General features: G+C 35.5%; 1 protein-coding gene across 3 annotated transcripts in view; it reads right to left on the bottom strand.

The window, feature by feature from the left end:
- The window catches only part of LOC117219082 (WD repeat-containing protein 47), a 186,841-nt gene that overhangs the window by 143,437 nt on the left and 31,739 nt on the right, over window positions 1–11,665 (bottom strand). The gene's annotated exons all lie outside the window — the stretch shown is intronic.

Raw genomic sequence — 11,665 nt, 5'->3', positions numbered from 1 at the left:
CCGGGTGATCGGCTTGCCGTTTCCTTGTTATTTAGGCGTACGACGCGTTACATGAGATTCGACTCGGTTTGCTTTCGTTTTAAGGAATTTCGCACGGTTTTGGTGGACGCCGTTCAGTTGCACGTTCCAGTTGGGTTTCGAGCAACTTCGAGCTTTGGATCGACAAACTTGCGAAAATTTCTTGTCGTGATTTCACAGGTGTTGGGGACAATGATTTTTACTTTCGAAATGATTTCACCGACTGTCAATGAATTCTAACATAGAGTAATTACGCGGGTGCTAATAGGTGTGAGATAACGGATATTTGAGTCGTTTATTTTGAAAGTGGCATAAGTCACTTTGTTTTTAAGTCGATATATTTAAGCGTTTAGGGAAAAGAGCTCCTTTTACGTTTTTACTTCTTCTATAAGTTTATTCTCTTTCATAAATATTAATGGTGAAAAATAGAATTTCAAATAATTATTTCCAGTATATCTTAAGAAAATACTATTTCAATTAATAATTTTCTTTGCCACAGCATAAATAACTGTTTTGAATATCTCTATGACGTCAAATAAATCTTGAAATATTATTTCGTACAAACAAGAATATTTCATTAACTATTTCCAATATTTTTTCAAATATTTCTACAAAGATCTGTCTGTACACAATGTGATCGATAGACCATGTATAAATTCAGTTTTCGGCATTGACTTACAAGTTTGTACACCTGTACGGCAAGAAACGACTTTCCCGTATTATACACGGCGCCACCATAACACTATTCCGCAGCGAAAGTTATCTAGAAAAAGCGTCGTTGCTTATGGCATAATATTATCGCCGGGAGGATCGAGTTCCTGACGAACTCGCATTTCGAGAGGGTCCAGGCCGACAATTCGATTTCGGACAATTTGCCGGGAGCGTTAATTGACCCGAGAGCAGAGAGAGAGAGAGAGAGAGAGAGAGAGAGAGAGAGGCCTGAAGTTTCAGCCTACGGGAGAGCCATCCGGCTCGAAGCCGGAAAAGCAGGGCAAACACCGATCGAGCAATTTCTGATTCCTCCGCTGACTAGACACCGTGAAATGCAATTTCTTCGAAGCTGCGAAATTTCAACGAGAGACGCCCCCTTGTCGATGTGTTTGCCGTTCGTTACGCCCGTCGAAAGTGCAAGCGACGAGATAAGGAAATTACTTCGCGTAACGAAGTTCGGGACAGAACGGCGAGAATGCTCGAGCCCGCAGATGCACACCGAGCTCGATTATGGGGCCTGGATAGGGGAACTCGCACGGCCGAGGTGAGAACGTGAATGCGGATAAATTCACTATTTATGGCCGCCGGTTCTCTCTACAGAGTGGCGCGGCTCTTCCTCAGCGAATTCGGTCGGTTCGTGGACGTGAAGAGATAGCATAAGCTTTATTAACACTTTGATTACGAATCCACCGCTTATATAATATTTTAAGGCGATTGTGAGGCAGAAAAATTCAATGAAATTATTCTTTCGATAATTATAGTGTGTTGAAAATATAATAATAATAATATATATTATTATTATTATTATATTTTAATAATAATTTATAATAATATATTATATAATATATTATTATGTATTATATAACATATTATTATATTATATAATATAATAATATATATATAGTATAGTAATAATATTTTTAAATTCTTCTAATGTTTTCAAAGTGTTGCACCTTATCACTTTTGATCATAAGTTCTTCAGAACGAGTTGCACAAAATATTTATCTACATTCATTTTCGTTTTACACTTTAATTCAACTCGTTACGATTTATTCGCAATTTTATAATTTCAATCGATTCAACAAATTACCACATAATCGTAGAAAATTACAATTTTCTAAAGTTAATAGAATGCATATATTGGTGAATTTACATCACGTATAATTTTTGGAAAGACATTAAAGTTTTAAAATGTGTCGTATTCACAAATTATGTATTTGCAAAGAGCAAACGTTTGCTTGATTCCACGTTCAATACATTACGTCGATTATTATTTCAATGATTCGATCACTCAATGAATTAATATTTGCAACTAGTAAGCGAATATAAAGAATAACCATGTATAAAGAGAGAAGGTTACAAGCACATTATGGAGTATAATAGATTTTATCAGATCCCAAGATTAAAGTCTCAATTTCCTTTTACCTCGGAAAAGCTGGGACACCCTGTATACCACGGCTCGCCGAAGAAGATTAGGAAAATTGTAGGAGAACGTTTTATAGCAGAGGAGAATTAATATCCGCGATGAGAAATGCGATCATTTATAACCCTTATACGAATGAGACTTTTATATGAAATGCCTGAATAAAAGAGTCTTTCCATATTTTTCGTTCCTGCGTGAAATGGCGAACTTTATCGAATGATGCTATCGGCCATTACTTTCCCAACAAAAGTGATCGTTACGTGCGTCATAAATTGCATAAATTGCATACTTCAAAATGAAATTAGTAACTATGAAAAACTCTTGGAGATCAACTTCGTAGACGCACTAACTAATTTTGCTATCGCTTGAATTGCTAATTTTTCATCCGAGCCTATTACGAAAATTTGTAAAATACATTTTGTATATCTCGATAACGTATATGCATACCGAAAATTTTATCAAAATCGATTGACGTTGTTATGAGCTACAAATAATTAAAGATGGCGAAAATCGCAGTTCTCCACAACTTTCGACCAAAAACTGTGAGAAATTCAAAGAAGTTCCCATCTTTCGACGATTGTAGCTTAACTCTGCGTTAACCGATTTCGATAAAATGTTCAATATGCATCTAAGTTACCGAAATCTACAAAACACATTTTTTAAATTTTCGTTATAAGCTCAGATAAAAATTTCGAAATCGCGAGTTTCTTTTTTCTTAATTCCAACCAATTACAATTTAAATCAAATTGTAGACATTGCTTAGTGAACTAATCTCTCTAAAAAAAAGTGCAAGCCATTTCTACCACTTTTAAAAAAGTTATTCTGTTCAACAGGGTGTCCGAATATTAATACGAGTCACTGTACGTTTGCAAATAGGACTGGCGAATTGAACCGGGTCCGCACTTTCATTAAACGACAACGAGTCTGTGGGATGAAGCATAATGGAGGGCTAAAGAGTGTAGTAACATCATACGGGTTTTACTTTATATTACGGAACAAAAGATAATTCTCGTTATTCAGGAGTTGAATAGTCTGATCAGCGATCAAACCGATAAAATCATCCCTTTATTCGCCAATCGCCACCGCGTCACTTAAATGGCTCGTTTAGTAGCATAGCGGCGGGCCTGCGTTGCATAAATGGAAGAACAAGTCATCCGACCTTTCGCAGATTACAAACACTCGCAAATCGATGTTTCGCAGAATCAATGGGCATCGCCGCCGCTGAAAACGATCGAGGCGGGTTATTTTCATCGTTTCTGCGAAGGCGTATCGCTGATCTCCCTTGTATTTCCCCCTAGCAACGAGGATCGAATTCCACAATTTCCCCCGAGCGCACAAATTATAAGACAATACTAATTGCTATACTAATTATTTATTACTATTGTTTACTAATTAATTGCTATTGCTATACTAATTATTTATTACTATTGTTTACTAATTAATTGCTATTGCTATACTAATTGCTCTAACAAACTTTGCGTGTTCAATAATTCCAATGCGTTATATCTTTACGCCAATAATCGGCTATTCACTCTTGCTCAATAATCAACACAGTCTCAGATTTGTCACTCTTAGACATAGCAACGAATTGTGCCCTAATGCATAATTTTTAATTCTAGGCAAACATGTCAGATTGGAACATAATCGGAGAGAAATTAATTAGTATAAAATACCTACTGTAATTTCTTGCAAACGCATGTTTATTAATTTCATGAATAATTGTAGAATACTAAATCAATTATTCCAACCGATCCGGAGAATTTAATAGTTAACTATTGTATATGCGCCTTAAAACTGTACATAATCATTCGAACAACATTTCGAATAAAATTGTATTCGACTGATCTTTCGAATAAAGTTTTACTCGACTAATCTAAATTCTTCGAATAAAATTTTATTCGAATAACGTTTCGAATAAATACTTCAAATCAAATTTTACTCGAATAACGTTTTGAATAAATACTTCAAATAAAATTTTATTCGAATAACGTTTCGAATAAATTCTTCGAATAAAATTTTATTCGAATAACGTTTCGAATAAATACTTCAAATCAAATTTTATTCGAATAGCGTTTCGAATAAATACTTCAAATCAAATTTTATTCGAATAACGTTTCGAATAAATACTTCAAATCAAATTTTATTCGAATAGCGTTTCGAATAAATACTTCAAATCAAATTTTATTCGAATAACGTTTCGAATAAATTCTTCGAATAAAATTTTATTCAAATAACGTGTCGAATAAATTCTTCGAATAAAATTTTATTCGAATAACGTTATTCGAACAAAATATGCTCAACTGTGCAAACTTCATACTTACTGTACAGACGGAATTAAGTATGAAAACTTCAGATTTACCGAACACCATAAAGAATTGTATTTATTGACACAAGAATTCAGATCGAAAGATCAAAGATTATCGGCGCAATCGAAGTTGCAGAAGCGGACTTCCACTCTTCCCACTAATGAAATTATAAGTCAATCTGTGTGAAACGAATTTCATATTTGAAATGGACAAATCAATTATCGAGGATGCTGACTCGTGGCAAGCTTCCGACGATTAAATTGTAATTCACGTCTGTGATGAATATTTGAATGATTCCATATTCATTACCGGGCATCAAGGAACGGTTGTAAACTCCAAGCATAAACACTACCGTGGTAAAGGGGCGTTGAAACGTTCAAAGCGTGCTGGAAATTATGAAACGGTACGCAAAAGGCACGCGTTGCGTCTGCATATGCGTGACCGTTTGCATTTCACGCTTTATAATTGAAACAGAGTTTCACAATGCTTCCATTCGTTGTTTATTCTTGGTTCATGTTGCTACACGAATAATTTAACTAGAGCTTCAATTGTTCCTGCTGTCGCATACCATGCAAATCAACAATTATTAATTTTTTCCTCGGTATGATTGAAAATGGAATAGAAATATTTATTATTAAAAACACAATTATTAATACTTTATTTACTATGGGCCTATCAATAGCCTTTTTGAGTTATTCCTCTCAATAATTATTATATATAATAATGTATATAATATAATATTATATATTATATATAATAATAATTATAATAATAATATAATATATAATATATAATAATAAATATATAATATTTCCTCTCAATAATTATTTTTAAATAATTATATTTTAACAATGATTGAATAATTGAATAATTCAATTTGATAAGAACTGAAATTATTGTCGCTGTTGAACAATTTTTTGAGAAAGTCTTAACTGTTCATTTTGGACTTTCATAAGGCTATTAGAGAACTGCCAGTAGATGCAGTGTTAAGATAACACGATTACAGTAGAAACTAATATAATGAAACTAATTCAATGAAACAACTTTTCAACATTTTCAAATGAAGTAGCTTTTGAATTCGATTAGAGCAAGAACGTACAAATGAAACACGCAGAAACACATTTCAAATCGTTCCACCGTGTTTACCATCGTCTATCGACCAATATGAATACACCGTTATTCACGTAACGAGGAGGTCTAACTGGTTGTAATTAGCGATTAATTAAAGGGAAACGGCTTTTCAACAGAACTATTAATCGATACATTCAGGAACAACCGATTGAAATGCATTGTTGTCGCTGACAATGGGTCGTCTTCTTGTCCATTGAATCAATAATAACAGTATTAATAGAATCTACATTCCATGAATAAATTATAAAATGTGTTTAAAGCTTTGTTCTGCAATATAATCGAATATAATATAATCGAGGTAGGAAATGTAAAACAGAATTCGATAAATCGTTCAATCCTTCAGGTTTAAAGAAAGATATTATTTTTATACTAGGAGAATATTTAATCTTTTCAAGTAAATCTGTAGCAAACTATTAAGATCGAATAATCCTAATGAAGAACTATTCCACAAGAGCACATTTTTATACTAACAAAATATTTAATCTTTTCAAGTAAATCTGCAGCAAACTATTAAGATCGAATAATCCTAATGAAGAACTATTCCACAAGAGCACATTTTTATACTAGCAAAATATTTAATCTTTTCAAGTAAATCTGTAGCAAACTATTAAGATCGAATAATCCTAATGAAGAACTATTCCACAAGAGCACATTCAGATTACAATCTTCCAATTACAGACCGTGGTTGGTGGCCTTACACTGGGCGATCTAAAGTGTCGCTAATTTACATCAAGCATTATAGTACCGACGCCGCTATGTCCAATGTCACCTCCTCGTTATAGTTAGCAGTAACTCTCATGCCCTATATCCATACTCTGTAGATCATAACGCAAATATTTCCTACTACAGTGATTTCAGCTGGAATTGCCAAATTTCGGGTTATTGTGAATTTTTCTGTGCTAATCCTATGCCTATGTCATTTATTGCTACATCGATGCTAAGGATCGACGGAGTCGGTCAAGTGTGTGATGCGGTACGCGAAGTGAATTCCCGGAAAACAACTCAAAATGGTCTGTTTGGGTATGAGTTAGATAAGAAAAACTGTGGAACTACAAGATACGTGGTAGGTACTAGGTACATGACCGTCGAATCGTCGAATATAACCTTCGAATCGTGTCATGTGGCCTCTGAATTGCCTTCGAATCGCGCCATGTGGCCTCTGAATTGCCTTCGAATCGTGGCATGTGGCCTCTGAATTGCCTTCGAATCGTGTCATGTGGCCTCTGAATTGCCTTCGAATCGTGGCATGTGGCCTCTGAATTGCCTTCGAATCGTGGCATGTGGCCTCTGAATTGCCTTCGAATCGTGTCATGTGGCCTCTGAATTGCCTTCGAATCGTGGCATGTGGCCTCTGAATTGCCTTCGAATCGTGTCATGTGGCCTCCGAATTGCCTTCGAATCATGACAAAAAATTAGAAATGGAAAAGTTAAGTCGTCGTTTTTATTCCAGCATTACTATGTATTCATATTAATGTACACGCTGCCTTTGTTCCCGACTGCTCCGAATTTTTACAAAAACGAGTCGCGAGGCCCGAAGAATCGCGACTTAGTATTCTCAAATCTGTCGGTTTCATTTCCGACTTCCGAACATTTCTGGGAGAAATTACTATATGTCGCGGAGACAAATTTTGAATCAAATCAAATTTTCTGTAGCCATCTCAAAACTGTTCGCAAGTGCATAAATCCGCAGACTGCTTCTACCTCGCAGCGAACTTGAAATCATCCTCTCGACTTCAATAGACTTTGACCAGATTATGTTTCTTTAAACCGTTCGTCGTCGAATCCAAAAGAGTTGAAGCGTGGCTAAGCCAGCTAATTATTTCCATCGCGCAGAGATTAACCCCGAGGTTTCTTGCGGTGGTGGATTTCCGCGACGATAAAATGCGCCGCGATTTATATTCCCGAACAATATTACAAAAGCGGAGTCGGTTGAACGGGCCTAGAGAGACCGAAGAATTCTCTGCCGGGTAAACCGGCACACAAAGACTGAAGTCTGAAAACCTAGCCGGCAGCTTTGCGAAGCGGTCGTTTCCATCTTTTCGATGCCGCCGGCGCGCATAGTGCTGGAGTTCCTTTACTATCGGTGTTTCTCGGCTTCGCACTACGTTCGCGATTCCGGCACCGAGACACTCGCCAGCACCGTGACATTATTATGCATGAGCGGCTGAAGTGACCCGTTAATTTATTCGATGACTCTCGCAGGGCATCAATATCCGCGCGCCCTTCCGCGGGAATCGATTAATGGAACGTGTCGACCAGCTGATGAAACGTGGGACATCTGTTCTTTCCTCGGTAGCAGAACTCGTGACTAGACTGCGAGCTGCTGTCTCGTATGCGCGAATTCGTGCACATTGATTTCCGAGCTGTAGCTCGTTTCTCCTTCAGAACTGCCCGTTTCTATCTTAATCAGTTAGCTGTCACGGCCTCTTTGAAAAGCGTGTGCGACACCTAAAATGTGTCGTAAAAGGTAAGCGATGACGTGTACTTTATTCTCACTGTATATATAGTTTCTCTTCACGATTATGTATATTTTTCGACTTCTTCGTATTATTTCATTTGGACCTCCAAATATCCAAAGCACCTTAAAATTTAACGATATATTAGGTCTACCGGAAAGTTCTGTCCGATAGTGTCACTTCAAGTTTCAATCCATATGCACATGTTGATTTGAGACATATATGACTATCTCTCTTTATCATCGCATTTACACGCATGTACTCTCCTAAATAAACTGAAACAAAGATGTCTCATGTCGTTATTAAATGAGACGCGATCGTGAAAACATGGCTACCGATGATAATGCCAGACCACATGCTGCTTTGGCGACTCGTCGGAAAATCGCAGAGCTAGGCTGGGAAATTCTGTCGCATCCACCATACTCCCCAGACCAAGCACTCTCCGATTATCACTTGTTTCTCTCTTTGCAAAACTTTTTACAGGAAAAAAAATTCAAAACTGAACCTGATGTCAACCAAGCACTAGTTGAGTTCTTCGCTTCTAAAAGTAAATCATTTTTTAAAAATGGCATTTACAAGTTGCCATCACGCTGGCAAGAAGACATAAGTAACGATGGAAAGTATATTCTACAATCAATATTATTAAATGTATGAAAATTGTGTTATATTTCAATTCAAAAACGGACAGAACTTTCCGGTAGACCTAATATATGTGAGACGTTCTCTTCAACAAATCAAATATTCTGCCAAATACAATACGAAAAGAATTGTTATTTTTATAGATCAATGCTTACTTTGCGTTCATTCTTTTGAACATTATGGGTAGTGAAAGCAACATTGCCAAATATAGTAAATTCTCCCCAATTTTCTTTCAGCTTGTAAACAAAACTGGGCAATTTGAAAAGAGGAGATTTGAGCCTTGCACCTCGTTTTTATAATTGTTGACAATCGGCAACTATTTTTAAAAAATGGCATTTACACGTTGCCATCGCGCTGGCAAGAAGTCATAAGTAACGATGGAAAGTATATTCTACGATAAATATTATTAAATGTATGAAAATTGTGTTATATTTCAATTCAAAAACGGACAGAACTTTCCGGTAGACCTAATATTTCAGTTTCCGTTAAGATTGCAATTGAAACAGCAAAATGCACCTTTCACGCGTTACGTAAAAGTTTTCTTCACGACAGATACACTCTTCAAAAACATCTAACAACTTAAGTGAATCGGACAATTAATAATAATAATAATAATAATAATAATAATAATAATAATAATAATAATAATATCGCGAAACGTAGTCAGTTTTTCTAGTCCGTGGTTGCGACAGAAATGAACGTATCTTATAAACGGTAAAAACAATCGTATAAAATCAATAAAATCTTATTAAAACAATATAAACGATCCTAAACTTTGTTATTTATATATACTGTACAATATAAAATATGAGAAATGTTCATTACATTTTTAGTATTTTATAGAACTTCAACGATGATTTGATAAGAAATAAACTGTTACTTGCATTTGCAAGATCAGTCGATTCTAAATTAAGACAGACTAAAACGCGGAATAGTTTATCCACGAATAAGGTAATAGCATCTCGTTCGCAAGAAAATTATTCAATTATTTACCCATTCGAATAATTATCTAGATAAAGAGCTATTCGAACAATGCGCCGTATCGTCCGGCATCCCCTAACGATATCGGAACGTCTTCAATCACCCTAACGAAGTTGCGCCAACGAAACAAAGGAATTTCCCTAACCGGAGTAGGAACAATCGGCGAACATCGTTGAAATAAATTGAACGCGGCAGCCGGATAACCGGAGGACGATGTTCGGATAATTATCGAGCGTCGTTCGTTAGCGGCGACGAAAAGCAAGTAGGTACGCGAGCCGTAGCCGCGGAATATTTACGAGGATGTGGGTCATCGCCCCTGGCTCGTGCTCGGTCCGATTCGGTGGATTCACCTGCGTCCACCGCCGCGGCTTTGCTATAGCGATTTATAAAAGGGTATCCGGTGTCTCTTCATCGCTCAATAACGCGGCACGTAGCGCGCTTTCTTCGGTACGCGCCACGGCTAAAGGAGCCATTACCCACCCAGTAATGGACGTATTCAGCTAGCTCACCTTTGACCCGAGTCGCTCGGTACCGGTGCGCGTTTACTCAAGGAGATAGCCTGGTCTCCGGTGACAACTTTTTCCTTCCTTTTCTTTTTCGGCCGGCACGGATTCCGGCGCGGCGACGGACGCGACGCGGTTAACAGCCTCCGGGAAACCAGCGTGCATCGTGAAAATCGCACCGTCATAGCGCGGTTTATGCACAGGCGTGCACAAGCGTTTCTCTTCCCGTTAACGGCCGGTGAATAAATGCGGCCCGATTATGAGCCGATCGCCGCGAACATAGAAATCGTCGCTCCTATGACAGACGCGTTTACGCCGGGTTTCACGCTGCTCGCCGGTTAATAGCGCGTTTTCTTGAACAGATTGCGGTCCCGCGAGGTTAAACGCCGTGTGCGGCAGTGGGAAATGGTTGGCTTTTCTTTTGGAAAGTGTAGGATGGTTTCGGAAGCGAGGACTTTTACGGGTACGCACCGATGGAGGTCATTTTTGCGCGATCGTTTGATGGATTTATTTATTTCATGAGAAACTTCATCTACCACGATCATTTGTAATACGAATTCGTTCGTTACTGGATACTTCACTGTATAAGGGAATAAAAATAATGCAAAAAGTAAATATTATCCTTTCTCATTTTAGTCAACATTCGAAGGATTCAAAGTAAATAGTTGATGTTATATTAAAGAAATGTGAATATCCTGGAGGAATATAAATGGAAGGAAATTCTGGAAGGAAATATAAATATAGAAGATATAAAAGAAGATATAGAGAAGAAATATAGAAATATAGAAATAATATAGAAATAATATAGAAGAAATATAGAAATATAGAAATAATATAGAAATAATATAGAAGAAATATAGAAATATAGAAATAATATAGAAATAATATAGAAGAAATATAGAAATATAGAAATAATATAGAAGAAATATAGAAATAATATAGAAGAAATATAGAAATATAGAAATAATATAGAAATAATATAGAAGAAATATAGAAATATAGAAATAATATAGAAGAAATATAGAAATATAGAAATAATATAGAAATAATATAGAAGAAATATAGAAATATAGAAATAATATAGAAATAATATAGAAGAAATATAGAAATATAGAAATAATATAGAAGAAATATAGAAATAATATAGAAGAAATATAGAAATAATATAGAAGAAATATAGAAATATAGAAATAATATAGAAATAATATAGAAGAAATATAGAAATATAGAAATAATATAGAAGAAATATAGAAATATAGAAATAATATAGAAATAATATAGAAGAAATATAGAAATATAGAAATAATATAGAAGAAATATAGAAATATAGAAATAATATAGAAATAATATAGAAGAAATATAGAAATATAGAAATAATATAGAAGAAATATAGAAATATAGAAATAATATAGAAGAAATATAGAAATATAGAAATAATATAGAAATAATATAGAAGAAATATAGAAATATAGAAATAATATAGAAATAATATAGAAG

The sequence above is a fragment of the Megalopta genalis genome, chromosome 1 (assembly GCF_051020955.1).
Source record: "Megalopta genalis isolate 19385.01 chromosome 1, iyMegGena1_principal, whole genome shotgun sequence".
Taxonomy (NCBI): Eukaryota; Metazoa; Arthropoda; class Insecta; order Hymenoptera; family Halictidae; genus Megalopta; species Megalopta genalis.
The sequence above is the reverse complement of the archived record's forward strand: the minus strand, read 5'-3'. Positions and strand labels throughout refer to the sequence as shown.